This window comes from Passer domesticus, chromosome 2 (assembly GCF_036417665.1).
Source record: "Passer domesticus isolate bPasDom1 chromosome 2, bPasDom1.hap1, whole genome shotgun sequence".
NCBI classification, from domain to species: Eukaryota; Metazoa; Chordata; class Aves; order Passeriformes; family Passeridae; genus Passer; species Passer domesticus.
This window is the reverse complement of record NC_087475.1, coordinates 49,897,410-49,922,761: the sequence shown is the minus strand read 5'-3', so window position 1 is coordinate 49,922,761 and position 25,352 is coordinate 49,897,410. Positions and strand designations below refer to the sequence as shown.

The following is a 25,352-nucleotide window of genomic DNA, read 5'->3' as shown; positions in this document are numbered from 1 at the left end:
GCCTGGATGTCCCATCCTGACCATGAATGCTTGGACCAGAACTGCTGTGGTGTGTCTCACTTCTGCTTTGTGGTTTCCAGTGCAATGCCACATCATTCCTCCTCATTTCTGTGAGCTTTTGCTGCAGTTGCATATGGACTCTTCTGTAGCCAAGTTTTCCACAAGCAACATAATATATAAAATATGGCTGCCATCCAAAGCTAAATATTATTCCAGTTCTCTTTCCTGAAATGAAAAAAAAACCCAAACCCAAAACAAAAAACATTATTATAGAGTCTCCTAGAACTGTCTGATAAAAGGAGCAAAATTAGGACTTTTTTAGCTCTGTTCTTCTTGTTGCATAAGCAAGTGAAATGAAAGCATTACATTTCTATTGTCACTATTTTGTTTGTTTAGAATCTATAACAAGGAAATGGCAGCAGACAAAACCAGCAGTATATGTTCAACATAAAATTTTGCAAAACTGCAATAACAATAGAGGAAAGATTGCTATGTGTCTAATTCCCATGGAAATATTTGAAGAATAGCCAACAGAATTGTATCTGAGCATTCTGAATAAAGGTATTCCAAAATTTAAAGCAAGAAAATTAAAAATCAATTTCAAGAAGACCAAGGATAATATTTTCTTTTATTCTTGTGTGAAAGAAGAGAGAATGACAGAAGCTCCCCAACAAAATGAAGTGGATTTTAGCTACCATTCCTCCCTTCTGCGATCTGTCATGAGAAAAGCTCTTCCATTTGTTGTGTTGAAGGGTTGATAACGGGTCTTATTTTCACTGCTCTGTTTCCACCTAGTGCTCAAAGTGCACATTGCACCAAACTGTGCGTATGTTCTAGAACCCAATTCGACAATTCGGTGTTGCTCTCTGTTTTCAGGGAATCTGCAGCAAGTGTAAGACTAAACATCACTTTTATAAAAAGCACCTGTTCCCATAATAAAGTCTGTCAAGTGTCTGTATGGTCTTTGCTGCATGATCTGTGCAGAAACAGGAGTGTCAGTTATTTGATTTAAATCTTAAAATCAGTTTTGTGGATTCATTTTTTGGCGGTAGTCCTCTTGTTAACTGAAGACAAATGAATGCCTGTGAACAAAAAAGACCACACTGCAGTAATTGAGAGACATTAATTCTGCTCACAGGCAAAAGTGTGTGCTCAGGATGCAGACTAGAAAAGGATAACTAAGGCACCTGGAAGCTCTGAGCTGGACTCATCTGGATAGTCTTTCCCCATATAGTCCAGAGTATAAGGCACCTTTCAGAATTTATAACAATCATATCTTTTGAGTAACACAAGTGGAGGATTCAAAAACTTGATGGTGTTGCAGGATGAAAAAGAGGAGAGATTTTTTTGATGAACTATGAAATCTGTATTTTTTTTCAGGTGGTTGAAAAGAGCTAAAGACAGAACTTGTGGAGTTACCTTGTCAAATGTTGCAGAAGGCTTATGGTCAGATGCAAGCATACACTGACAGGGCAAGTGATTTTTTTAGATCATTTTCAGGTCCTAAGACAAAATTTTTATGATATATATGGTTAGAAAAAGCAAAATAGCTAAATGACTCTGAGCTGTACCACAGGCATCATCTGAAAAACACAGGATGGTTATTTCTCCTGGTGTCTGACGTGTGGGAAGATGGAACCTCCTGTTCCACAATTTGTAGTTTGAACATTTTCTTTAGGAAAAAGGCTTAAGCTCTTGCATTTCCCTTGTGCTTTTGCTTTGAGCGTGTGCAAAATGTGGATGAGTTAATGCCCAGACTAAGGAACTGCAGTGTCCTTGATTTAGGAGAGTGTGGTAGCCTCTGGCTTAACAGGTAGGAGGCAGCACAGCTGTGGCCACCTTTTCCTGGATAAAAGCAGGGTGCCGATCACAAATGAAACAACATGTCATAAACTCTGAATAAAATGAGAGAGGCCCTTTTGTATTACACCAGCTGTGATAACATTTGTTTTATAGTAAAGCTTCTGCATCTCCTCTGGTGTATTATGTGTCCAGCACTGACTGCTGCATTAAGCTACCCTGAAAACCTGTAGAGCACCAAACTTCTTTTAGGTCATCTGGATACTCCTCTCCCAGTTTAGATGCGGGGCAGACACCAAGATATTTGCTTCAAGCCATGCAGATACCTCTACAGAGGCATATATGTATGTCAGTAGGGAACTCCAAATACAGTGATCTTCCTACAGAATTGACATTTTTCTGGGTAGAGGAAACAGACAGGCTGAGGTTTTTTTACAGTTCCAGTTTTAGATTTAAATTTCATTTTACAGAACAACTTGTTTAATCTTTCAAAAGACTGAGTGCATAGGACTGTATAGGTCAGCATTTTTTCTAGCAGAAAAATGCTTGTTAAAATACTGTATCTTTTTTACCACTGTGAACATTGCTATGAACTCTGAGCTCCAGAATCATTCAAGTTTACACCAGTTTCTGTTTTGCAATCTTCTTTGCTTGAAAAGCAAAATAAAAATTTATTTACAGTCAAATTATCCTTATTTGTGAAATAATATTAATTAAATAGTGCTTTTAATGGAGAATGCATGGGAAGGTGTACATTATATTATACTGTTGCTACCTGAGCTCTGCATTTCTGAAGGAAAGTTTCCTGTATTGAAGCATAGGTTTGCTCTGGTTTGAGTCCTTAAATGATCTGGCAGGAAGTGTGAACTAGGGAAGGGATTGCTGTGGATGTAACTGCAGTATAGAAGGCAGCCCTTGAAGAGGACAGGGTCTGTATGTGAGGTCTGTGAGAAAGTCCCACCCCTCTGGAAGCAGCTCTTCTTGTCTTGGATCACAGTAAGGTGAGGGGCTGTTTTATTCTCTACAGTTGCCCAGTCAGGTGAAGACTATCTGAGCCTTGTATTATTTCAGACAGAGTGTGTCTTTCCAAGGGGATGGAACATACAACTTTTTTTAGAGGAGGAAAACCTACTCCCTGTGTCTGAAAGCAACTATCAACTGCTGCAAGCAGAATAAATTATTTTTTGAAAGAATGGGAAGCCTCAGTATTATCCAATATAACTAAAATTAGTACTTTTACTTCTAAATAATCTTTTGTAATAATATGTTTAGAGATTCTTGCCATATCATCCTTCAAGGAACTGCTCTTGGCAAAATAAAAGCTTATTTCCTTAGAGGACTGTATTTATGTAAATACTTAATAGATGATTAAATTAAATTAGCACTATGTCTCCTCTTCAGACTTGTCTATATAGTCCTGTCCTGTGATCTTTGCACTAATGAGTATTTGGATGAAAATATGGTTTGGGCTTTTTTTGAGAGGGAGAGTGTAGAAAATTAAATAAATTAAATAAATTAAATAAATTATCACACTTAAAAATGAGGGGTAACCCTGCTTCAATATTCGTAACATTTCAATGGCAGTATCTTGGTTTGAATAGCTCTATTCTTTTGCAAAGGGTGGTAGGAAGACGTGCCCTTCTGCTTTTAATGTTTTCCTTTAGGGAGGCATGGACGCATTAGATTAGACCTACCCACCATCCAAGACAGTAATTTGTTTCTGATGGAGCCTGGAGGGAGATGCTTCAGAGGAAGGTGCAATGACCTGCAATCAGCAGTAAGGGCACTGCTCTTCCTCTAATATTAAAGTAATATATCTGTCCATACAGCTTGAGCAGCCTCCTGAAAATTCATCTTGTGGTGCCAAAAATAATGAATAAACCCTTCACAGATTTTTCCGTCTATTGCACTGAGTGATTCTGAGCTACAGCAGAAGCTCTCAAGTCTGATCCTTCCTTGAAGCTTCAGTGTAACAAAATGGAATGGCTGCTGTGACTTGAAGGCACTGCATGGGGCTGGGAGGCAGGGACAACAATAGCTGGGCACATCCCAGTCCAAGACCTGTAACAATTCACACCTGGACATGCCTAGGTGTGTTTACTGAAAATCACTATCCACCAAGAGAGGTGAGCAGATTCTTCTTTGTGTCTGTTACAAGGGAGTAATCTGATCCCTTGTGTTTGGTGCTGCTTTGTGACGATTTCAGAACTTGCACTTTTCTTGGTCTTAATCTCAACTTTCTCCCTGAATTTATGGGTAGAATTTTTGAAGGTCTCAACAATAAAATTAAAGACGTTCGAGGGAGGTCAGACATAACCAGAGGATATGTGACCTTACCACACCAGTGACTTGTCTGCCACTTACACTCAAAGCTGAGTCAGGCCATCTCTGCCTGCCTTAAGTAATGCATGAAGCCAGGGATCCCAGATTATTGAGCCACCTGAAATTTCCTTTCCCTTTGTGCAGTCACCTAGGAGTGGTCAGGGCAGAATTACTGAGGGCAGAGAATGTCTTACATCTGGCTTGCAGGAGCCTTATTCTGAGCTCTAGCCATCTGGAACTGGAGGCAGGTGGGTGTTCACCACCATTTCCTCAAGGTATTGACTAAGGACCACTCCATCAGCTGCAAAATGATCAGAAATGAATACAGGGGACATGAGGCCACCTTGGGATCAGAGACTGCATGAATGGCCCAGGGGCCAGAATTGAGATTCCTCCTGATTGTACGGTGGCACACTTTTAAGGACAACTATAGAGAAAGCTTGTCATGGAACTTTAATTTTGTACATGACTGTATTTAAACTCAGTAAACTAATATTTTTATTATACATATATTAAATTTACTGTGGAATTAAAACACATAAAGTAGTGCTTAAAGTTTCACTCATCTGCATACTATCTATGAAGTCTACTTCTAGTGTGTGGTCATATATTTACCTGAATGCATATTCTGTGCCTTGTTGATAAATCAAAGCAGTTGTTTATTTTACCTTCCACAGTACTACTGCTAATGAGATACAGTACATCTGTACTCAGATTAACTTAGATTTTCATCATGGAACAACTTCCCTAGTACTTACACAAAACTGCAAGTGATTAAATACCTCAGTGGAAATACTGCAATAAAACAAGCCTATTTATTATGTTCATCTCCTTTGCTTCTAATACAAATTTATACTTACATTTAAACATCTTCCTGAGTATGAATTTTGGATTTTGGGCTTCTAATATTCTTTCTTTTTGCAAACTTTTAAATAGTAATTTCTTTCATAACAGAAGAATGAAAATAAATCAGTACATTTTAGTAATTACAAGAAATTATTTAGAAGGTGGTGGTGAAGATGGTTTACATTTCATTGACTTTATAATTATAGAGTTGCCAATGTATGGGTGATTACCTCCTTCCTTCTTGTTTGTTATTAAATGAAGTGTTCAAGGAAGCCCTTAATTTTTTTCTGCATGGTTGTCAGAGATGGGATGTGGCAAGAATGGGACAAAATGAGGAAGGAAGCAGGTTAATGCTGTCACATGAAAAGAAGATCTATATAATTAAAGAGAGAAAGCATGGGCTTCTTTTCAAAGTTATTAATTCTGGCTTGGTCTTCCCTCTGGGATAACAGCAATTTATATGGTGTACATGCTGCTTAGGGAGAAGAGAAATTGGCTTTCATCACAAGAAGCAGAATGGTCTGTGCTTTAGATGGTTGAATCTAATCTGGTAAAGCCACTAGTGCTGTATGCCAGGGCTTAGTGCTGGGGCTGATACTGTTCTCCATATTTATGAGTGGTCAGGACGAAGGAGCCCAGTGCACCTTCAGCAGATTCACAGCTGGTACAAACGGGGCAGACTGGCTGGTGTGCCAGTGGTTGTGCTGCCATTCAGAGGGACTGAAACAAGCTGAAGAGCAGGGCAGAGAGGAATCTCAGCTATAGCAATGGTAAAGGCAAGCCCTTATATCTGTGGAGGAATAACTCCAAGCACCAGTACATGCTGGGGACCCACTGGCTGGAAAGCTGCATTGCTTAAAAGGTCCTTGGAGTGAAAGTTTTCAGGAAATGTAAAACTGGATGACCATGAGCTGCCAACACACCCTTCATGGCAAAAAAGGGCAGCAGATTCCTGGGCTACATTAGTAGGAGTGCTGCCAGCAGAGGATCCTTTCTGTCTTCAACAGTGGTGAGGCCATATCTGAAGTACTGTGTCCAGTCCTGGATTACCCAGTACAAAAACAATATGGTTCACCAGAGTGAGTCCAGTGCGGTGGTGATTAAAGTACTGGAGCACATTTTACTACTTTGGAGGTCAGACAGCTTCTTTTAAACCTCAAGTGACAATAGTTCTTGTCATTCAAATCCCATCCTCAAATTTTACCCTTCCCAGAAGTGCCTGAAAGATATCAAAGACCACTAATATGAAAAAAGTGTTGATATCAGACAAAGTTACTCCATATGGAAAAGAACATTAATTTGTAACAATTGGCAAATGACCCATATTTACCAAATTATGTTTTTACTAAACCTTTCCCAGATGTATGCATGTAGAGATCTGAACAAAGTGTGATTTGTAGATGAGAGAAAAGCTAATGCAGTACTTCAAGAAACCTTGGACACCCTCAGAAAGGCTGTAGATGGTTCCTTCCAACTGTTAGAAAATCCTTTCGATTGAAATCCTGAGGGACACCTCTTGTATTAAAAACACTGAATCTGCTAGGGCAGGGAAATTACTAATAACAATCACTTATAACAATATGACTGAATTTAGAGAGAGGTTAAAATATTGGTTTTGAGGGTTGGTTTTTTTTGGTTTTTTTTGTTCCAGTAGTTAGTAAATTTAGGTGCTAACTTGAAAGAGCTGGTTTCCTAACTGATGTAAGCCATGCAAACACACTCTGGCAATGGAATGGACTTGGTCTACCTGGAATATTTTTCTCCACATGCTTTGCTTCCATTCTTTTGATTATGAGACTTGCAGTGAATTAAATCTTGATGTTTGGTGATCTGACCAAGGCAATCTAAGGGACTAGTTGGAGAGCACAGCCAAAAGCAGGACAGGCTAGGCACAACAGTTACTTTCGGTGGGAATGTGGTACTAGATCAGTTTAAACTGATAAAGAATCCACACCCTTGCTGTTCACCACAAAACCTATTGTCAACACCCATTTACTGGATCACTGCACTGTACAGTTAGATAAATTATAGAGATACTGGTTCCTGACAATCTCTGTGGTGTTTCCTGGACATGCAGTCCCTGCAGTGATACCTTTGGCTGTTTAGGACCTTGCAAAACCCTGAGAAAAAATTGTATTGAGAGACTGTAAATGCCCTCTCCCTCGTGCCCAAACTTCTGAGTATTGCTTGCTTACGACATTGTCTTCAAATCACTTGGTTCCCTTGTTTGCAACTGTCAACCCTCTTTTCTCATCTTCTGTGTTTGCCTTTATTTGCTCCTTCTGCAGCATAATTCAGATATTAATCTGTCCCAAACACAAGCCATGTGGAATGAATAGCTGACATACCATGCATTGTTCATAGCATAGTTCTCATGCAACACCACTGCTCATCCTGTGTCTCTTCATTTGATTGCAGTTTTTCTAAAGTGTAAAATTTCCAGGCAAAGAATTTTCTATGTTTTACACAAACATCTCTACCATTGCTTAAAACAGAAGGATACATTAATCTGCATTTGCAAGGACACTGTTCTTGAAACCCTTCATGAACGCTGCCATGGAGGATTTGCATTGTCAGTATATGAAATCAGACTGATCTTTGACCTTTGAGATCCTTTCTTACTTACTTCCATTTTTCCTTCAACATATTTTTCCTTCATTCTTATTTCAAATCCTCCTCAGTTACTTTGATAACTTCTTCCAAATTTCAGTCTCCCTCTGCTCCGTGTCTTCCAAACAGTGGCACTTACAAGTCACAACGCCACTCTCCCCTTTTCATGGGCTAAGTTGTTCTGGCAAACAATGACTTATGAACACGTCATGGTGCTCCCTTATTACCTTTGGAAGGGGGAACTTAAAAGATTCATTTACTCAAATAACTAAATACTGAACAGGCTTCCTGGGAAGGGTCATGACACAAAGCCCGCCAGAGTTCAAGAAGTATTTGGATAATGATCTCAGTATTGGGGTGTGGCTCTTGAGGATGTCCCATGCAGGGCCAGAAGTTGGACTCAATGATCCTGTGCATCCCTTTCAACTCAGGACATTCTGTGATTCTCCTGGACCTTTTGACATTGAATGTTTTTATTTTATTCAATTTTGAATAGCACTGTAAGTACTATAGCATAATGCCACAGGAGAGAGAAATAAAATGAAGAGATTTACCAGCTTTGGGAAGAAAAAGTGGTTTCAAAATGTTGCTTAGAGAATAGCATTGAATCCTTCCAAACAAAGATTTCAGTGTTGTTTGCAACAATGGCAAATGGTTTTTTGTATATACAGAATTTTGTGTATACACTCTGCTCAGCTGATTCTATTCCTCTACACTAAACAACCTATTGAAATGGATATTCCAGACATCTATTGTGAAATCTGTTTAAGAAAATTTACTCTTATTTTCAATTAGAATTATCCTTCGATCCAGTAGAATATGCAGAAGAAGGAAATATTCACTAGGTCTCCAAGACTCCAAATCAGTGCTATGTGTATAAAAGATTTAAAACTATGTCCATTCTCCATGCAAAACTTCTGAGAATCAAAATAGATTTAGGTTCAAAATCATGTGACTTTTCCAAGGTTCCTGGGAACTTGCAGCCCAGACTTTATACTGGGGAGTTTCAGACCTTGAAGTGGCAGGCCCAGCAACACTAACAAATAATTGTACAACTCTTAGCAGAGAAATTTTTTGATCCAGAAGCTGCTTGTCCTCACCACAGCTATTTTTTTGCAGAAAACCACAAGATTTTACTGGCTGAACTCAATGGCATGTGTATTGAGCTTTCCAGGGAGTGCAGAGAACAGCAATTCTGGCAGTTTCATTTCCCCACTGATGGCAAAAATAAAGAAAAAAAAAAAAAAAAAGGAGAGCAACAGTGTGACACATAACTGCTACACTGGATTTTGTGGTATTGCTTAAACAGAGAGTCAGCATGCAGCTCAGCTGTTTGTAACCACAGAAAGAGAAAATGTTATTTGGAAGGAGGGAGGATGTACACCAAATCTACTGTGTTTCAAACCTGACAGTGTTTCTTTAAAATGTTCTTAAACCTGTTTAACACACCCCTGCTTTTCACCACTCCCTGGGAACATGCACCACTTATAGCAACTTGTAAATCAAGAAAAACCAAACCCAGCAATTTATTCTCCAGTGCGCACTGGATATTTTCACACACCCAGCTTGGCCATATAATTAAATTACAGTGAAGCTCACTAGCTTGGAGCTTTCTGCTTCAACCTCAAATGAGTTCAGCACTGTGAGTTTAGAAGTCTCAAATATTCTGCAGCAGAATTTCTTATTTCAAAATTCTATTAAGAAAACTAAGAAAATATTTAGAATTCAAATATTGTGATCAGGTACAATGCTCTAAGGTTTTATTCACAAATTCATTGAAGATGCCAAAACTCATTTATACTGTTTTATCTTGAGATCAGGGATGTGAACACAGTGAATATACACATAAAGCAGTTAAACCCCAAAATGCAAGCTTTACTGTTGGTATAGCTAGAGGAGTCAAATGCAGAAAAATATGACATACTCTTTCTAAGAATAACAGTAATGAGTGAAAGGGATGAAACTGTCAGGAAAGCACAAATTTTTTTTTGTTTTTCTCTCTTCTCTGTTCTCTCATCTTACAATTTCTTTGTGTCTCAGACTCCTATATGGCCAGACTATAGTTTTCTAGACACACTTTTATGTGTGAGGGGCCACAGTGCAGTAGGAGAGCATGTTTTTATGGATGCAGTACTGTTGAGACTGCAGAATAAGTTTGAATTTTGTTCAGACAGAGAGAAAAAACCCTGCATCCTTCTTTCCTTTTCCTTTTAATATGACAAGAAGCCATTGCTTTCTGCAAGATAAAAAAAAAATATTTGAAATTCTGCCATTACATGGAATCATATGACATGTATATGTATCTACATGTAGGTGCCTAAATCTGACTTGTCATTTTTAGGCTTCCTTTCAAAACAGTGGAGAGAAATAGTAACTTTCACAGCCCAAGCCTCTGACCTACTTTAATCTGCATTTGTGTGAGATTACAGTAGGGGTGTCTTGAGTGATAAATTTAGAGATAGGAGCCTAGCTTTTGATGTAGCCTAGCTTTTTTTTTTTTTTTGCTAAATAGGGACTGTGATGGAAAGTCTCGCCCAGCTCTGAGGAAACAAGTGTTTGAAAATTGATGTCACTGGTCTGGCGTCTCCTTCATTGAGTAGAATTCAAATTCTTTACTTACACATTAATTGGCATTTAGCTCTCTCAGGCTAATAGCCTGCATGGAGATCCAGAGAAGCCTACACCTGAAATTACTGGGTTCTTCACAGTATGCTCTTACTGCACTGTGGCAGGACCTGGGACCTGGAGAACTTATCTTGGCCTCTGTGATTACATCCAGATAATTATAATAATTCTGTTTTGGTTCTTTCCCTTGTAATATCACCCATATTATTTAAAAATCATCCTATTTCAAAGCCCAGCCTTGTTTTAAATTCATTTAACAACAGCAACAAAAACAAATAAAAAAACCCCTGCAATTCTTTTTCATGTACTGAACATTAAAACTCATGTAAAAGTTTTTTTTCTGCCAACATTCTTTCCAAAGTACTCACAATTTGGAAAACAGTTTTTAGAAGAACATAATTTACTCAAAATAAAAGGGAAGGAGAAGTTGATATTTAAAATGTACTGACTTTGATACCAGTCTATTGGCCAGTTTATATCAAAGCACAAGTATTTTGAAAAGGCAAGAAGAAAGCTCAGTTAATTCTTCAGCTTCCCAGCTGATAAGGCCTTGTTTGCAGATGTTTTGATTAAGGAAATGTATTCTCCTTTCCTTCACATAGTTTGTGATTAAAAACTGCACCTGAAGTTTATTCCTTGGAAGATGCTTGGAAATGCTACTAACCTTCTAATTCTGTGGATAAGGGAGAACAACAAGCCAGCTGAATTCTTTTCCAGGGAAAGGGAATGTGGAGGGCTGATGCCATTTCCCTGATACCATTTTCAATTTTACTCCTGCAGATGAACTACATAAATCTGCTTTGCTATTTTTTCTGTTATTTGAACAGGTGAAAATTTTTACTGGATTGCAAAGGTATTTATTATTAAGGAAAGGGTCTTAAACATGTACAAACAAAGTAAAATCATCTCCATGTTTACATATTTGCATAGTTTCCACATTTGTCATGTAAACAGAGAAGAAAGTCTGAAGAAATAAAGTGACAATGCTGTATAACTCTCAGCTGAGGGGTGAATGACAAGGCCTTCACTAAGGCTTATTTTAATACCTGAAGAAACAACATTCCACAGAAAAATGGTATCACTTTGATTGTATTGCCAATTGTTTGCATTATCATCAAAGAATTAGGAAAGAATTTTACTTATGAGCGTTATACAAATGTTGACCATAGGGGCATAACAAGACAGTGGCCCTCCTTGGTCAGCTCCGTATTCTGTCTCCAACAATTGCCAAAAGCAAAATTCAGGAGTTCAGGAAAGAGTGGAAGAGGGAAAGCATTTAAGTAGCTTTCCCTAAATATCCTTAAAGTCTCTATCAATTTGCTTCTCAGGCTTTTCTTTGGCCCAATGGAATTTCTGTTTATTTAGTAACCATCACTGCTTTTCTTTTCCTCAAGCTTGTGTCTCATTCAGCTATTTGACATATGGGTACACACACATGCCTATATGAGTACATACTTGCATACACACACTCACATGCACAAGTACAGGCAGGCACGAGTATAAATGAACTTGCATTTCTTAAACTATGGGAGATACATTTTCATGCAGCAAGGAGAGCTTCATCCTACATACAGAAACACCTCTGTTTTTTTCCTTTCTCCTTTCTCCTTTCTCTCTTCTCTTCTCTTCTCTTCTCTTCTCTTCTCTTCTCTTCTCTTCTCTTCTCTTCTCTTCTCTTCTCTTCTCTTCTCTTCTCTTCTCTTCTCTTCTCTTCTCTTCTCTTCTCTTCTCTTCTCTTCTCTTCTCTTCTCTTCTCGTTGATGCCAAACAGCTCTTGTACTGGGGGAGAATTGAAATACACCCTTCTCATACTGTTTGTGATGTTTTTACACTTACACCTCCTTTTATCACACTAAGACAGTCTTAACTGATGCATTTGTTCAGTGTGGGGAGAAGTAATTATGCATCTTCAATCATCTTTTTTTTTCGTCTCTGAACCTTTTTAAGTTCAACTCCATCCTTTCCAATTCACATTTTTGGTCTGGGTCTTATTTTTGCAGTTATTGATTTTAGAACACATTTTCTAACAACTCTTCTACAATAAGAAGTAGTTAGCTCTGTGCTAACTACACCACAGCCAGCATCTTCCAGGAACAGGGAAAAGCCTTCCTTTCTTCCATATCCATATTCAGCTTTGATGTGGATAGAGAACAGGATCACAATCTGTAACATTTAACATGCTGATAACACTAGTATGGAATGTACATCAAAGAAAGATTTCATTAAATAGGTGGGATATTGGTTCATTGGGTTGTCTTGATTGATATGAAATTTCCATATAGGCTTTCAAATAACAATCAAGTTCTCAGTCAACTAATTTGATCCAAATAATAAAAGAAGGAATTACAAGACGAGGCTGCTTAGCCCTAGCATAAATTTGGACACAATACCAGGGCAGGGAGAGGAGAACCAGTCTATCAGACAAGTGTAATGTGAACTTCCCCACATGGATATCATTCTTTGGGGCAGATACATCTCCTTATCTGCACCATAAAAAAGAACAGCCTGTGGGGGTTGTCTCCTATATATTTACAGTGCCCATGACCAATTAAATGCTATAAGAAAATTTCAAACAAGGAGCAGGAAAAAATGTTTCTCCTTTTGACTTTCCTCTTCTAACATATTTTAGAGATGGTTTTTCCTGAGATCTGCACTGTTTGTTCTTTCCCAGAGCTCTTTCAGTGGGGATTTGACAGAGATATTACAAAGTCACTTTTTAATGAAAAAAGCACATCTAATCCTAATTCTCACACTCCCTCTACTACTCTAGGTCACAATCTGATTCTTTAGCCACCTATGTGAATGTTCTTTGTTAATTCAGAAACTGGTAACAAATTAACAAATAAGCTATTTATCAATGACATAAGCTACAAAACTGGTTACACCCATTCATCTGGTACCACACAGATGTCATTTGATTTAGCCAGATTTTCAGCACAATTTTCCTCAAATAACTGATCTTATCAGTAACTGATAAAACTAGTAACTATGTTCTTTAGCTAAGGCAGTAATGGTAGTGGTGCAAGATCAAAATACTCAAGTTTATCATGCTATGGACTGGACTTTTGGGGACTTCTGAAATATATTTTACTTATTTGCAGAGTCAGGACCTATTCAAATTGTGGGAAAATCAGTCCCAATAACATTGAAGACTATGTACCTCCATGAAATGTATTGGCACCTGCTATGAACAGAAGACACTACTCAGACATTTTCTGGGCCAACTAGAAGATGTGAAAAGTTTGAGACATTTTGCATAATACTTTTTCTTCCTCCTTAAGTTTATGAACTTTGCCACACCCTTTGGGAGAACAATGGGCTGCAAATAGATCTGTATTGTGACTAAGGTTTTCTTAGCATTCCAAAAATGCATATGAAAAAGCTCTTCCTGTATTCAGAAAGGTGTGGTTAAAAAAAAATGCATGCCTTAATTTAACCAGTTGAAAGGTCTTCCCCAGGAACAGCAGACTACAATAACTAAAAGAAATGATTTGGCTGGCAAAAGTTAATCCATAAAACACAATATTATCTTTGGTGTATTATGGTATTTCATACCAGACTTTGTGAAATGCTGTACTCACTTTGACAGTAACTTAATCTAGTGAAAGTGTTAAGTTCTTCTGCCTTTGCACAACAGCTGTTGCTACACCATATTAAAAATAACTCTTATGTCTACCTATTTAAACAATTCAAGTGATAAAGTGCTGAGAAATTACAACATAAAAAGAAAAATTAGATTTCCATACATAATACCTAAATATTCATTTTGACAGTAGTCAAGGCCAATATTTTACAATGCCATTGTAAAAGGGCTGTAGCATTATTCTTTCTCCAGTGAATATTTAAGCTTTCAGGAGGTAAAAAACCCCAGGTAATTGTGTTCCCTTACACAAAAAATTATAACTCAGTGGTTAACGTAGTCTGCTGGTAAAAATAAGCTGTTATCAAAAGGAGGAATGATTTGAACTTGGGTTTAGTCATATGCTAAGTGACCCTTCCAATTGGTAAGCTATTGCTTTCTTGTCCTGTTCTTTGAGAGGGTAAGTGTGTGTTAAAGAGTTAAAGAGCACAGTTGCCTGTCTCAAACACTGTTAGTCCACAGAAGGAACTTGCCATAAAATAAGCCACCACAGTGGGCAGAGAAGGGATGAATTTGAGACAGGAAGGTCCTAATTCCAGGCTTGGTAAAGGCAAGATCTGGTCAGCACATTCTGGTTAATGTATCTGGACAAAAATTTTCACCATGGCAAACTGTTTGAAAAGAAACAATGGCTCATAGGCATATCACTGGTCAAACAAGCATCACCCCAATTATGGGACAGATGGCATCTGCAACCACCAATGGCCACCGAGGCCCCCCAGATATGTCTCTGTGGATACCTGGGACTTGGGCTGTATAAAGGTGGTACTGTTGTCTGTGTGTTGGAGGATAAATTACTTGCTGAAGTTTAGGGCTTGACATGCTCCAGTGATCTCAGGCCTAGGGGGAGGTTAGGAAAGCTTGGGAAGAAAACTGTATCACTGATTGTGGACAAAAAGAATGCAGAGTTTACAGGCTACAAGGACATTTGGCAGAACTCCCAAGATAAGAAAAAACTAATAAACACAATTCACAGGGGGAGATAATGACCGTTGACTCATAACCCACTGACCCATGAAACCCACCAACTCAAAAGAAAAGAAAGACTGAGTATGGAGCCTAATAAGCTTTAGAGTTGAGGGAATTGTTTAACCAATAGAGAAAGAATGCTAATTAATAAGAGATGTATAAATTGTGAAAAGTTTTGAACAAGCCTGGGACCCCCATCTCTCTCTCTCTCTCTCATTCTCTCTCTTTTTTCCCCACCATCCTTCTTGTCCTCCTCACCTCTTTTCTATTTATTACTATCTCTCTACCTCGCACACATTGTTCAAATAAATCTGTAATATTGACTTGGGCTTATGGTCTCATCTGCGCCTAAACCTGTGCAGAGGCACCTCTTAATCATTAGACTGTAACAGCATGAGCCTTGCACGTGAATTAGGCAGAAGAATTCTAATTTTTGAGCATAAAGGAAAGAACAAAGTTGTTACAAAGTACTGCAGGTACTTGGCACTGTCAGTAGTTGCCCTTTGCAAGGCAGCCAGGACATTGTTTATCTAACTTTAAAACCCATATCCTTCCTAGGAGCAGCAAGGAAGCCCACGAAGAAAAGGGCTTTCCATCTTACATTAGATCATTAGTACAAGATGTCTATCTAGGACCATGAGAACCAGAATCTTCAGGGGGAATTTATAATGTTAGAATAACCTGCCCATGGAAAAAAAGTCATACTTCTTATTTCTGCCTCTCCTCTGTATTGCAACCATGAATGCTGCTAGGATTCATAGAGACATTCATAATCTGGTTCTGAGTCACAACATACCTCTTGGTAAGGGTGTACCCATTGGCAATATAGTCCCTTGATTAATTATTTTGACCCAAGTGAAAAGTAACTCTGTATAAAGACGTATCGCAGGTCCCAACCATCAGCTTGTTTTATATAGGGCTGGACTGGGAATTTAGGGAGTAGCAGGCCTTGTGTTAGTCACCTTCAAGAGGAAGGTCACCCTATTCATGAGCATCACTTCCTTTTCTATTTGCTGCACTGGGTTTTTTGCATAAATGACCCCTTCCCTTTTGACTTAATCTGTTGGAACTGCTGTCTATGTACATAGGTGAGCTTAGACTAAGCTGAAGCAAGAAAAATGTTCAGGTGGCACAGATGTGCAACCCACATCCCTGATAAAGATGACGTTAACCAGCTGTGTTGCTCTGCTAAATGCTGCCTTGCAGCCGGGCACCATACACTGCCTACACCTATCTATATTTTTCAGAGTGTTTAGTTTTGGTAATCTTTTGACATGAGCTCTATTGAACACAATTAAATTTGGAGAAATTAGAGCCTAGTTAACTTAGTAGGAATAGCTATGATCTGGACCTAAGCAATCTCCTCTGTTTGTCCATACTATTATCACACACAGTCCTTGACACAGAATTGTTCATGACAATTATCTGTCTCTGAAAAAAGACTAAGGCATGGACAAATCTCCCTGTTACAAGCTCTGGACTGCTTTCAGTAGGAGTGTGGATGAGGCCACACAGTTCTTTTTGAAAAGCAACTTTAGTGATAGAGGTACAGAACATGCTGTGCTCCTTTGTCCTCAGGCCAGATAATGGGCTTTGGTATGTTTCATTTAATAATGCTCTACCCTATCTTGAAAAAATTGAACATTATTTGCTAGACTGTCTTCAAATCTTTTGGACATATCAGCTATAGAATCATATAACCCACAGTTAACCTATCCTACTTGGAAAGTCTGAAGTATTACAGGACTTTTCTTCTGGAGGACTGAGTGTATGAAAAAATATATTCAGTAAAGTATTCTTCCCTTTTTGGGAGGAGTCACAGAACTCCTCCCAAATATTTGTCTAAAAATCTTCTTCTGAGTCACTACTCATTCCCAACTCTGTGTTGTGATTTTACATAAAAGCTCAATGGAGCTAGGCTACACTATGCTATTTTCATTATGCTATCTTATAAACCTTAACAAAGATGTTGAGGTAGCACAATATTTTGCAGTAGGTTTTGTACTGAAAAATGGAAAACCAACAAAAATTTACAAGAAAATAATGTAGAGAAAAATGCATTTTATTAGCAACCAAGGGACATAGAATTTTTAGAAAAGCAAATAAGCTGAAGCTAAGAACACTGAACACAGTCATCTTTTTCAGAAAACTATGAGAGTTGGGAAGTATGCTAATATATTGCCACTGTAGGGTGCTATAAGCATTTGACTTTAATGACACTGAATAAGCCATTCAAAACTAAATTATGGCACTTGTGAAATTCTTCTGTTCAGTTTTCTGCCAGTGCTACTCTGTTTTAAAAGTTGCTGGCAGTTTCCTAGCAGGCTTTGTAAGAATTCTTTGGATGGCAAATAAGCCTCCATTGTAGATGAGGTATTTAAAATGAGCCTGCTTGAAATGTCCTCCAAACTGTGTCAAAAACCTAAGCTGCAAGAGATAGTGGCCTCTCATTGCTGATCACTAATGTGTCCCAATTGCTGGTTGTTATAAAGGATAAAGAGGATTTATTGCAGGGAGGAATTCTAAGATATTTCTTGTTTTCTATCATAAATTATGACAGGCCACACACTTGGCTAAATCAAGCTATCAGAATGATTTTGATGGGGTTATATAACCCTAGGATGTTGCCAGTTATGTTTGTATCTACTTTTCAGAGAATTTCCTCTTTTCTTCTTGAGAGACAAAATGAGAAACAAAAGCAGAGGATTTAATTAAGTTCCAGCAAGTAGGTTATTGATAGATACATATGAAACAAGTTACTGTTTGCACCAAAGCACCTCACTGATTGAACTAAAAAGAGAAATAAAAATATCCCCGAAATGTGAAATCAGTAGTAGTACATTGCCCCAGTGCAATGGTTAGGTAAATTACATACTCAGTTGATAGTCACCAGTTGTAAATATAAACTTGTTTGTATTTTTTGCATTGCTCTTTTCTGACACTACAGAAAAATCTGTCTAGAATACTGTTTGCCTGTGCTTCAACTTGGATGTTTTCTTAAGAGTGAGAAAGGTAGTAAGGAAGATACAATTCAAGTTCTGAAATAGTCTGAGAAATTACATTTTGCTGTATTCCACTTCTACCCTTCCTTCAATTTAATATGGACCTTATACTAGAGAATTAAAAAAAAAAAAAATAAACTGGACTGCAGAACAGTTCTCACACTCTGGGCATGGCTGGATTTGTAAGTGTTACATGTTATACTGAGATCAAAGGCAAAGTTCCTCTGAATTTCTAAAAGCTGAATTTCTTCAGAATATGGAAAATTTTTTCATGGAAAATAGTTATGTGTCATTTTCACTGTTATGTTTGTGGTGAAACTGTTCAATTCCTGATATACAGCACTGCACCATATATTCTTTATTCACTAGGAATAATGCTTGCATGTGGTTACAATACAGAAAATGAGACAGACTGTTTATAAATAAGTCAGATTTACTTTAGTCTAAAAAAATGTTGAATTATTTTTTTACGGCTTTGAAATATTAAGTAGTCAGCATAACTAACACCAAAAATTCACCATCCAAAGAATATACTAGTTGTCACAGAGCAGTCACTAAAAGACAGCTGGCCTGCTTCATTCCTAGGCTGAGGTCAGCACCATTGTTGGAATTTCATAGGTATGCATCTTCCTATAGACTGTCTACTCTGTCACACCAGACACCAGAGTTAGCAAGGACTGCATTAGAATAAGCCTTAGGCTTATTTGGGGCAGCAGAACTGGCCTGCTCTGCCCCAAAGTTTCTTCTCTGTGTTCAAAGGCCATACATACAGGAAAATATAAATTTAACTACTCCAGACTGTATTGTTTGCATCTCTATTTGTGTTTCTCAAACACTTTGGCTAAACAAGAAGAAGGTAGTGCTGTGAGACCGGTTAAGCATATCTCTGATTTACAAGTGGGGCTTGTCTGGTTGAATGGAAACTGATAACAAATTCGCATAATGTAGCACCTGAATTTTGAAAGAAAAATGTTTAAAAAAGAAGATATTCCTACTCTCAGGTGTTATTATAAATAAAAGCTAGATGTCAATTTCAAATTAAAGTGCATGTAGATTTTTTTTAAGGTAGTTCCTATTTAATGCTAATTCCTGATTTCTTATGGAGAAAAACACCTGTTTCACATGGGAGGCAACTAAATTCTCAATGTGTCTGTAAAGACATGTAGTCACAAAAGTTTCTTCTTGACTGTAAAAAGATAAAAACATAGTACCTGAAAATTCCAGGATTGCTGTATGTATTTTTGACTTTTAGAGACTCAGGGCTTGAGATGTACAAAATTTAGAAATGTGTGCGTGCTTGTATTCATTAATTCTGAGATTTGTGGTAGCTAATGGTTTATATTATTTGCATAATATGTGGTATTTTCTTGTCTTCTGCGCTGCTTCATCAGCTGAATTTTATCAAATAGAACCAATGTTTGGAGAATAGCTTTATACTACTAAGTACTAAGCCTCTGAAAAGTTAACCATGAATGAAAATACAGGCTATTACTAAGTTAATTCATGTCAGTTTGCTTTTTTGCATTCAAAGAAATTCTAAATTTTCACCAAAAATAATAGGAGTAAAGGTTGGCCAGCATCTTGCTAAATAACCTTTCACATATTTCATTAGAAAAGTTGATGAAATATAAAATAATGTGGGCTTGTATAAGATACATTAAAACCAGCCTCTGTATCTTAAAGAGAAGCATGGAGTTGTATGTGGTATTCCTATAAGAAAAGCACTGATTTCATGCTACTGTATTTACTAACAGAAACGCAGTTATTAGCCTACAAACCTATTTGCAGCCATTTTAAAGAAAGAAAAAAAAACAACCTGAACACAAGTTCTTCTCTCCTTTGTTTATTGCTGGCAGTACTGAAGGAGAAATGCAAATGTGCAGAGATAAGAGAGACTTCAACAAGATCTCATGTGGGAGGGATTTCCCCCCAGATCTTTTGCCTCTGCCCACATACCCAAACGGTGCAAATACTTGATGCAGATCAGATCCCAGCATGTGATCCCCATGTAACACTTCTGCAGAACTTCTCTTTGGTGAAATATAGTGTTACTTCATGTTCACCCCTGTAAATACCTGTAAGTCTGGCTGAGACGCAGCCCTATATCTCTGCAACACATATTTCTGTGGAAAATCCAAATTACTCTAGCATATTTTTCCAAATGGTAATTGCTTGGTTTTCTGTTTTCAAGGTCTCTGAAGGCAGTTCATTTTGTGAAACCCAACCCTACCGCACTTGAAAAGAACAGCAAGCACAGAAGGACAACAACTCACCCGTACTCTTAATTGATCTGGTATTTCTACAAGGTGCCACCCTTTTCCACACCTCCTACCTCCTCCTTAAGTGACTCAGCCTCTGAATGAGAAATCTCTTGACTTTTCAGACAGCTGGATGGGGAAGAACAGTTCAGCTCTCAGTCTGCTTTGATTGTGACTCCCTTCCAGGCTGACTAACCACACTGAGCCACACTAGGACACTAACTTCTACCATACCTAGGTAAGGATGTTAACTGTTCTGGTTTTTTACTGTTCCCTACCATGTAGGGAAACTCCTACATTTTCAGATGTTCTGTGATTTCTTAATGTCCAGTTTAGAATGCCATTTCAAAGGATCTGATTTTCAAGAAGTACGGAGTACTTGACTATAAAAATGCAGGTCTGAAAGTTATATAGTTTTGGTGTTCAGATTCCTGGGACCTTTCTGGCTTCTTCTGTACATACTATCTTACTTAATTCATTATTTATATTATATTGCCTGTTGTATTTTATTCTAGTGATAATTCTCTGATAAATTCACTGTTCAGACCACTTTTCATAAATGGCTGTTCTAATGTCATTTTTGCTCTTCGGTTCATTTTATTGTTTGTTTGGGGGTTTTTTGTGGGGTTTTTTTTTGATTTTTTGTTGGATTAAATTTTTTTTTTAAGATTCTTTGTTGGTATTTAAAATTAATGAGTATTTACTCTTTTATAATTTGCTTGAATTATCTTTATTATTTTGGGGGAAAAAAACCCACTGAAAGAATTCCCTTTAATTTTCACCTTTGCAAAAATACCCATTCTACTTAATGTAAGGACTTATCTATACAATGACCTGAACAATGTATAAACAAGGAAGGGTTCTTCATCAAAAATCTAGTGAATTGAATGACAAAGCTGAATAAAGAAAATTAAATTTATCACCCTCTTTTCTGCACTCTATTAAAAAAAAACCAACCTGCACTTAAAACTGAATATTTCTAATTTGAAAATACATACAAATTTGGATTGTGATTTAGTTGATTTTACATTAGTGACAGTTCCACAGCTTCTTTCAAAACAGAATCTCCTCCGCCCACATCTTGAAAAACCAGTTTTGAGAGCTCTTTCAGTTACAAATACGTGAATGATTGCTGTCATACATTCACGTGGTCTCTAGTCTTATCTTGCCTGTTTTCTCTCTTATACAAATACACATGTTATTTCTGTTTTCTGTGTGAACTTTTTTCTGTGTTATTAGTTCTGTGGACAAAACAGTAGAATCAAATATTTATTTAAACACAATGTGTTATTTTCAGAAGTTCACAACTCTGTTATATGGCTATTGCTCTGATGTGTAATTCCTGAAAAAAAATCTGTTTAGGAATATGTTTCTGTGATTGTTTAATGTCCGTAAAATAAATGTAGCAATTTTTAAATGTAGTTTTCAGGACAAAAAGATTAGCTAACAAACAGAATCATGTTACTGTTGGCAATTGTGTAGGGAAGAAATTTTAGTATCAGTTATACATATAGATCTGCACCTGACAGAAGGGGCCTTTAAGGCTATTTGAAGAGATCATATTCTTGTCTGTAATAACAAGTTTGGATTTATGAAGGATTGTACAGCCTTGAATGGTTCTGACTGTGATAGTGACTTGCAAAACAGCCTTTACCTGCAATCAGAAAATTCTTATTTGAGTGTAAGGTATAGGTAGGCAGATCTGACAGCCCAGTCACAGCACTGTTATCTGAAGGGAGAAAGGATGCATATGGACAACAGCAAAATTGCTATTGACTTCCAGACCAGAAAGATGTAACCTCACACACTTACAAATGCCTGTCTAGAAGAAAAGCTGCAATTATGTGTGTCCCCAGTGTTTTAGTAGGGCTTGGGAATCTTTATCCTGTATCAAGTCAGGATTACTTAATTCAATTGCTTGCTCACACTGTATTCAAGAGAAATTATGGAGGAAATAATGAAGTTTGCTGACTTGAAAGTTGTTAACTGAAAGCACGGAAAACACTGTTGTGTCTTTCGTAACTGTGATTCAGACCAAATGTGCTTTTCTTTAAACCATCACATTCTCTACATTCAACTCACATAAATGAAAGATAAGCCACACACTATAGAATTAAGATTAAGAGTTACAAGGGAAAACAAAGGAAAACAAAAGGTAGAGCTGAAGTAAATCTTCAGATCTAATGGAATGATTCTAAAATTTTGAGCTCTGGTTGCTCACAGAATACTGACTGTTCTGCTTCGATCAGAGCAAAATAATTCTTCAAAAAGATAAAATTTGGGTGACAAGCTTCATATTTGGGATACAGAACGAAAAAAGTATAGGCAAATTTTCTTTTTCACATGGCAAATATTCAATGCTTTAAAAAAGCTGGAACTTGAAGATCATGTAGCAAACAGCAGCCAGCAAGCTGTGGTTGTGTGGAGCCATATATGGAACCCGTTTATTCCAGCTGGTGTTTCATGTGGACATGCCAATATCAGCAACTTCTCTACGACTGAGGCTGGTTTAGCAATACAGGATGAGAAGCTGGATGACTGGCAAATTCTGAAACATTCCTTTTTTTAAGTCAGTTGTTCAGCTACCACTTTTTGTATCACCCAGTTCATCAATAATAGTGGGAAATTTGACATTTTAGGCATTTGAATTTGGCAATGCTTTATGTGAAAAACCTCAGTGTAAAAACAAATATTGTGACTTTTAAAAGAAGGAGGTGTATCTCTCTTGACACTCCTTCAACATTTACTATGCTGAATTCCTTATTATAGAGTGTGGTGACAATGCAGAGGCCTTTTGCCTCTAAGCTGTGGAAATTAATCTTGTTTTATTAGAAGCAAAATGCATATCAACTGACTTCTTATGAATAAGGTCTTAATTACTGTCATAGCTAGAAGCCAAAGAGCAAAGATTTTTATTTTTTTTTTGTTGGAAGTAGTTCAGTCTGAGGTGGAAAGCATCAATCTTACAGGAAATGCTTCAATTATTATGTATTTTTTTAAATACAGCAATGCATATGTGTGAAGCTTAATCACAAAGAGCAGACGGAAGAGCAGAAGGAACTCTGTGGTGGAGGAATGGGTGTGCTCAGATGATCTGAAAACTAGAAGGTCTGGCTTTCAGAACTTAAGGCAGGCCTGAGGTATTCTCCTGATCAGTCACTGCAGGAGATGAAAAGGAGATGTAGAAGTGTAAATACAGGTATTTGTGATAAAAATAATGTTAGAGACTTGTGCTGCTTTTGGAGGAATTTCTTGCCAGGTTAGGTGGACTTTACTTTCCCTGAAGCCAAGTCTGAAGTTTTTCTGAATTTCTTTGGGATTATGGTCGGATTTCCCACAAAATGTTTGAGGGTCTGAATCTAGGACTGGCATGTCTTAAAACCATTTAGGAGCTGCTTACTGGACTGGCCAGGGCAGTTTTAATTTTCGTTTAGAGTTTCCTGACGCTGTTTTTAAATTCAAATTACACTGGAGTTGCATTGCTGTTTGTTTTTGTTTTGCATTCCAGCTGAACTGTTTTGCTTCGGTGGTTGAGATCTTATTAAAAATGTCTGAACATAATTTACTACTACAGCATAGCACAGAAAGTTGTAACTCTGCTTTCTCACAATCTCATTTACAGAGTTAAAAACTTTTTATCTCACTATGGTCTGAAGATGAGCTATTCACTGACCTGTGTGAATAATGTGACAGTTCCAAATCTTTATGAGCTGATGTTTTTAAACTAATGGGATCCTCATAATCTCTAGTCCACTCCCCTTTTCAAATGCACAGGTACAAACACACACACTTCAAAATAGTGAAGGCCAAGGAAAAATGCTTTGATGAGCTCTATTCTGCCTCTTTATGCAAGATTCTTTTAATTTCTAAGCCCTAAAATTTAAATCTTACCCTGATGATTCTTGATTGTCTGTACTACAGATTAAAGTAAGATTTTTTTAATTTGCATTTTAAATTTTAATGAATTAATCTTTGATATAAAACTTGAAAGCTCACAGGTAAGAGGAAAGCCTTAAGGACAAAATGGCAATATTCTGTAGGACTAAAATGCTTGGGTTTAAAATTTCAGACTACCTGGCACATTTTCAGTGCTGACTGTAAAAGGGAGTGTACTGTTTCTTAGATTCATTTATGCATACTGCTTTTGGGTTGGGACACTATGCAGCAGTTTATTCTGGATGCTGTACACATGTGAAACAGAAATGTTGTTTTGCCCTAAAAATATTAAAAAATTAATATAGGATGAGAAAAACCCCAGTATTAATTAAAGGTTGGAGGATGAAAGAAACACGCTGGACTCTCATGGATACAAGAGGAGTTGCACGCCTCTTTTCATTTGGTTTAATTTTCACAAAAGAAGTCTCCTTTTTCAAAGTCTTATGATTAATTTCCCTTAGCAATTGGCTTTAAAAGTACTTAATAGAAAAGAAATCCAAAATCCTTCTATGCAAAATACTACTTCTTGAGATGAAGAAGTTACAGTTCTCATTGCTTGAAAATATACTGAAATATCAAACTTTCTATTATCCTGGGACTGACTACATCAAATGTCCAGCTGTATCTAAGCTGAAAAAGTAAATCAGAGACCTCTCTATCATCTTGGGACAGTTCGGGAAAATTTATAGTGAAAGTGGTAACTATCTAAAGAAACTGATTGCTTGATAACCTACCTGAACAATTTCTAGGAAATTCAGTTCACAGATGCTTAAAACCTTACATAAATATTTTTAAAAGGCATTTTATAACCTATTGCAAAATAAATAAGACTCACCATAGCCCTGAGCATATTTTTATTGTGTGGGAACCAGATCTAGCAATCACATGTTTTCTACACACACTGTGCCAATGCTTGCTTGATACCAACAACTAAGCTTAAAAAAATGGAATGCAGGTAGGAGCCTTTTTAAAGTGCCAGAATTTTAAACTCTAAGAAATATTTGGAATTTCACAACTGGTTAAGACACATGCAGACTTTGGACTCCAGTATTAGTTTTGTGTTTATATCTTTACTTTCTAGAAAGATCTCTAGTTGTTTAATGCTTGTTTTTGTTTGTTTGCTTGTTTGTTTGTTGGGATATTTTTTGGGAGACTGTTTTTTTTGTTATCTTTTGGGGGGTGGTTGGGATTCTTTTTTTTTATGGTGTGGTTTTTTGTTTTTTTTTTTTTTTTTTTTTTAACCATAAGCTTTTTTTAGTAATTGTTGGGCAGCAAAAGCATAGAAAAGAAAAATCTGCTCTAAGTGCAATCCTTTGTGGCATCCACAATGTTTTGTTGCCAGTG

At 37.2% G+C, this 25,352-nt stretch overlaps 1 protein-coding gene across 7 annotated transcripts in view; it reads left to right on the top strand.

Annotated features, from left to right (window-relative positions):
- SCEL (sciellin) overlaps positions 1-25,352 on the top strand; it is a 137,434-nt gene that overhangs the window by 71,554 nt on the left and 40,528 nt on the right. For 2 of the 7 annotated variants that reach the window (XM_064408492.1, XM_064408493.1), the window contains exons 2-3: positions 20,006-20,120; positions 20,198-20,310. The gene's annotated coding sequence lies outside the window, so the exon portion shown is untranslated. Of the gene's footprint in view, positions 1-19,734; positions 19,892-20,005; positions 20,121-20,197; positions 20,311-23,236; positions 23,272-25,352 lie in introns of those variants that run through there. The other 5 variants (XM_064408497.1, XM_064408494.1, XM_064408491.1 and 2 more) reach the window with 5 other exon arrangements.